We start from the raw sequence: 5,624 nt of genomic DNA on the forward strand, positions 1-5,624 counted from the left end.
CGACCAGTTGCCTTGTCTCTATTCATTTCTGCGCTTTAACTGAAAATGAAAAGAACTGAGTAAGGCCAAGGTGTTTATTTCAACATTACTGGACTTGGAAAAGTGTACTAAAGCAAAGAAGAGAAAACTCACAACAACAAAAAAACAAAAGCTGTGAAAGAATTAAAACAAATCATCAACACAAACACGGGTCATGAATCAAAAGAGGAAAATGCTGCACATGCTTTTGGACTCAAGTTGTTTTCCTGATCTTGTCCTAGTTGACGCAAACGCATGAGATGAAAAGATTCCCTCCAGTGATCCACAATAGTTAACTGGAAGTCATGTGGATCATGTGGGCAGCAGTAGCACTTCTCATTGGCAGGCAGCTTGAGGGTTGCGCAAACCAATGGCATTTCTCGCTGAGTCATGTCACTTTTCAAGCCGCTGGTACGGCTAAGCTTCCTTTAAAAAGTCAAGCAAGGAAAGAACACATTTAGAATTGGAATGCAATTCGACCCATAAGTCATAAGAGAATCAAAGTGTGGCCGAAAACTTTTCAGAAACATAAAAGTAAGCCAAAATATACAGTTCTTAAAAACCGACATGTCTTCTAAGTGCACACAAATATGCCCAGTGACAATCTCATTCCCACCTTCACCCAGTTCAGTGTCTCTCGTGTGTGCACCAATCCAGATAGCGGCGCGCTCTCCGCCACGATACATGGAAGCAGCACATCTGTTCGGTGTTTTCTCTGAGCCGAGAGACTCTCAATGCGCCCTAATTTGCGGGAACAGTTCCTCTGTCGAATGTGCTGTCCACAAAGCCCAATATGCGAGGCAGTTGCTGTGATAACCAACAAGCAAGGGACGAGAGTACTGTTGTATAACCACAGAGAGAGCACAGGATGCATCAAGCTAATGACACCAATTATGCACCAAAGCGCACTAGTGATGGACTGTTTTGGGGGTTTTTTTTGACTGCAAAATTGCAAGGTGGAGCCACGGGGCCGAACGGCAGAACGGTGCCGTTAGGTCCCAAAAAGCCCCAGCAAAATACGGGCAGGCAGGCAGGCAGAAGGCAGCTGTGCCGCTTGGGGCTTTTCTTCTTTCTTAATAACGGCTCGCTCACTCGCCAGACGTGTTGAAAGTGTTTGGTTAGATTGTGGCAACACCAGAATTTATGGCCGTTATTTTCAGAGGGGCAAACCAAGCGAGACCCGGCCCAATCAAATGCTCTCAATAAAACTGACTTCCCCGGAGGTCTCAAAGGCTTTACGGAGATTTGATTTAGAGTCTGGAGGCCAGACACGAGCGAGGATGAGGTTGAGATGTTGCGATACATACTCTCGTCAGATTGGAAAACTCCTCCTGCTCCTTTGTGTGATGAGATTGTTTCAAAGCAAACATTGGACTTTTTATCCCCCCTGCGGTGATGCAATCAAACCGCGAGGCAGAAACGAGTTGCATCTTTGAAACACAACAAAATATTTTTTGCAGCAAAGCCAGTTTTCAACTGGCTCGACGAGAAATCTTCTGTGATCTAATTGTCTCTTTCAGTTACCGTATGTAAAAAGGAAATTGGATAAGATTTAGCCACTGTTAAGTCATTTGGAACCACATTGAGCTACATGTACTGTATGAATGAAAGCAGATAATGACCGTAAGCTCAATTAAACTGTTTACTTCCATGCAAACACAATTACTGGTAGATCAAAGGTAAAATTTAAAAAAAAAAAGTGATGTGAATCCAAAAATGGACAAGAATGCGGAGAAGAAAGTTCCAATGATACCAGAATGAAATCCTAAGAGAAAACAATTTCCAAAAGAAAGTGAGTATAAAGTTGTATTTGTTTGAGGAGAAGTTGCCAACGTATAGCCGCGTTAAAGTTGAGGACTGCTGAGGATCTTGTCAGGTTACACTTTGATGGAAGTTTCAACGGAATTGAAATTCTCTTGTTTTTCCGTCAACATCCTCATCAGTATGAGAAATTTGAGGTGCGTATTCTTGAGGAAGAACTAAAAGCGCGGACAAAATCCCCTATGATGAGTTTCATTCAAAGAGAATTATTATCTTTTTTTTTTTTAACCGTATAGAACTCCAATATTTAGCTTTAAATGGATTCACATTTGACAGAACCTCTGGAGTAGGTTAAGCTTTGAGTCAAAGTGAATTTCCTTTTTATCCTTTGGCTGGAAAATGAAACAATAACGTGACAAAAGACTCGGCTGTTGCGAGAGTTCCTGTAATTCTTACTTTTTCTTACTTTCTGTTTCTTGCTAAATGTATTTGTTCTTTTCATTTTCGGCAGAAAATCTCTCCCCACATTGTATTTACTTTTTACGAATAAAACAAGCCCCTCCCCAAATCCCTTCTTAGCATAAATTGGAGAATAGCAACTAGATTTGCTTGTCACTATTTTCCATGACGTCCAATCCCAAATTTAGTTTGTGCAAGATGTTAGCAGGACCCTCAAGAGAATGATGCAAACGGTCGCATTATATATATATGAATCATTTATGTCCAACACCATTTCTTGCACTTTTTTTTTTTTGCCACTGTGTTTTATTATTTTTAGGCAGAAGATTCAACAAATTAAACAAAATATGGAGAGAATAAATTGGTTTTGAGATTTTGTATTTAGCAAGAAGAAGAAGAAGAAAAAAAAAATCAATGATCAATGATCAATCACTCAATCGGAACATTTTGTATGTCAGCGCCTTTCACACTTAAAAAGCAATACAACGTGCTTCGCAAGACTTGAAAGAAAGAAAGATATGAATAGCATATACTATAATAATAATATCACAACCCTCGAATTCTTCCAACCTGAAAGTGTCATCATCATCATCTAAATTTGCCCTGCGATTGACTGGCGACCAGTCAAGGGTGTATCCTGCCTCTCAGCCAAAGTCAGCTGGGATAGACTCCAGCTCACCCGTGGATCTTGTGAAGACAAGAATCGAAAACAAATGGCTTCCTCTGTTGTTAGCTCGTTAGCAGTATTACTCCACAATTGCGCAGATGATGAAACGATTAAATAATAAAAAGCCCTTGCTGAGCCACGCTTAAATGCATAAGGCGTCATTTTTCACGGGATTCATTTTTTACAATTTGTGAAAGGATTTTGTTTTCTTTGACACTTGGGTCACAATGGAAGCATTCGCCTAAACGTGTCATCAAAAACAGTTCATGACTTCTGATTATGAGTTGGGCTTGCTATGCGGTGTTCAAATTCAAAGATGTTATTTGTGTGTATGTGAAGGATTGTCGGCAAGAAAGACAGAGATATCTGTATATTGTGTTCGTGTGTGGCTTGACCCACGACCTTCGACTCCGTTGTTGTTATCAGAGTGCGTTCTGCCAGTTGCGGGTATTGATGTGTGCCGCAATATGATACGGCGCTCAACAATTTCTTTTTCGCTTTTGTCAACCTTGACTTCCGCGCTCTACGAAGTGCTATTCTTGCTGTCGTAATTCATTATTATTATTATTTTTTTTTTTTTACCAACATCATGATTGAAGCAAGATGGGGAAAATTAACCAAAGTGCTCAGAGTACAAAATGTCGGAGTGCAGTACTCCACCAATAAAAAGCCTTACAGAACCCTCTGGTGAATGGCAGGATTACGTTTAATGCGGTTTGAATAATTACAACATCGAACTTTTAGAACCTGTGCTCTTCAGAGGTATCTTTAACTATCGCGCTCACTGTCGACAAGAATTCTCAAATGTTGCTAGAGCAGCAACAGCAGCCAATAATAGAATAATAGAGTATAGTTATGCACTGTGCCGGTTTGTTTCAGCCGGCACACTAGGTGGGTGGAATGAGATTTTCTTTTTACTTGCTTATTGCATTTATAGTGAAGGGGGACTTGAATAAAGGGAGCGTTTTGGAGACTAGATTGTCCTCCTGACACGCAGGTTGACAAATAATTGTTCAGACTATAAAAAGAGAGAGCGATAGTTGCCAGTCAAGCCAGGATGGAGAGCTCGGGTTAATCAGAATGACTTCTTCCATCAAGTTTAAGATTCAAATGTGACCGCTTAAACAATGTATCAGGAGCGCAATTGACGTAAGATCGGTGTGGTGTTGAAAAAGACGCACTCCGCATATGATAGGAGGAGCAGGTTGAATGATTGTGTTTTTTCACGACAGAAAAAAAAAACTTTCTCCTATATAAATCCTCGGCAGAAGATGCGGGGGCGTTCAGCTCGTCAGAATTGGGGATTTGAAGCCGGCAAAGCAAGGGATCAACACTGAGAGGCGTAGACGACAGGAGGCTCTTGTATCACTTGTTCTGTGTTCTCGGCAGCTTTTTGTCCTTTGTTGTGTGCTGGCACGGTTCAACCTTTAGCTGCTAACGTACTGTAGACCCACACTGCCACAGAAATGCTTCTTTGTGTACTTCTTAATGGATTTTTTTTTGAATGGCTTAAGGGTGTTGGTTTGTGCATGTGCATAGGTTTCATAGCCTTTGAATTCGTATGTAGAAACACTTCTGGAGACACAGCAGAATGTTTGACATCAAAATGTACTGTAACGCTGTGCCACAATCGCGTCATTCTCATGCACTACAGACAGTTGGGTTCACGTGGGCACGGCTTTGATGCGCTACATCCTGATGTCAGCATTTCCGCCGCGGGTGGATGAAAGATTGCATATCAGCGTAGCCGATAGCCGCACGAGCTCTGTAAATGGAATGACATCATAGCAACAGAGCAGCATGTCATCCAATTAAAAACGAAGAAAACAAGAGACACAAACATTTATCCAAACCTTTCTTCGGGGTAAGCCGGGCCTTTTTTTTTTTTCCTTTGTTTTTTTTTGTTTGTTTGTTTACAACTATGAATTTGCTTTTCTCCGATTGTGTGGCATCCCAAGTAACGTTCGAAGCGGGAGTCATCCAGTCATGAAACTGAGTTGCAATAGAACGCTGAAGTGCCAAAACGTGAACGTGAAGACGCTTAAGCCAGTGTGACAGAGTCACAGCCGGAGATTAATCTGGAAAGACAAGCAGAATCCCCCCAACCCCAACCCCCAACCTCCCCTTCAAGGAGTGATGATGCTGTCACCGGCTGAATCTGAACCCATGGTGACCCCTCAGGGGCCACGATATTGCACTAGTGCTCGGTACGGGAGACTTGGCGGCACACGTGATGATAGCAGTCATCCTCGCTGAAATGAGGGAGCACAAAGGTCATCGTCTCAGTGTGTGTGTGTGTGTGCGCGCGCGAGCGTCATTGGATGCTGTCGCGGATCCCCGCTGGGAACGTTACATTGACAGAGGCATCGGTGATCCTGATGTTCATGATGAAAAGCGATTGCTGATGCCTGACAGCAATGAAACATGCTCCCATGCGAAGAAAACACACACACACACACGCGCACGCACGCACGTACGCACATTTCAAGTTGATCATCGTGTAAGAAACTAAAAGCCATCCGTGGTTCAGGTGGACTAAAAGCAGGCATTGTTTATTGCAACACAACATAGGCGACATGAAAGGTGCAGGATGCTGCGCGACAATACAATCTTGCACCCAATCTGGAGACGCCAGTTGGAGCCTGTGTGCTCTCTTGCCTCCTCCTCCTCCTCCTCCTCCTCCTCCTCCTCCTCTTCATCATCTTCCTCCACTCAGCCT

At 42.6% G+C, this 5,624-nt stretch overlaps 1 long non-coding RNA gene across 1 annotated transcript in view; it reads right to left on the reverse strand.

Annotated features, from left to right (window-relative positions):
- Positions 1-60: 60 nt before the first annotated feature.
- LOC133477590 (uncharacterized) overlaps positions 61-5,624 on the reverse strand; it is a 28,411-nt gene continuing 22,847 nt past the window's right edge. The window contains exon 2 of the long non-coding RNA XR_009788414.1: positions 61-444. This is a non-coding gene — a long non-coding RNA (uncharacterized LOC133477590). The remainder of the gene's footprint in view (positions 445-5,624) is intronic.

This window comes from Phyllopteryx taeniolatus, chromosome 5 (genome assembly GCF_024500385.1).
Source record: "Phyllopteryx taeniolatus isolate TA_2022b chromosome 5, UOR_Ptae_1.2, whole genome shotgun sequence".
Classification (NCBI taxonomy): domain Eukaryota; kingdom Metazoa; phylum Chordata; class Actinopteri; order Syngnathiformes; family Syngnathidae; genus Phyllopteryx; species Phyllopteryx taeniolatus.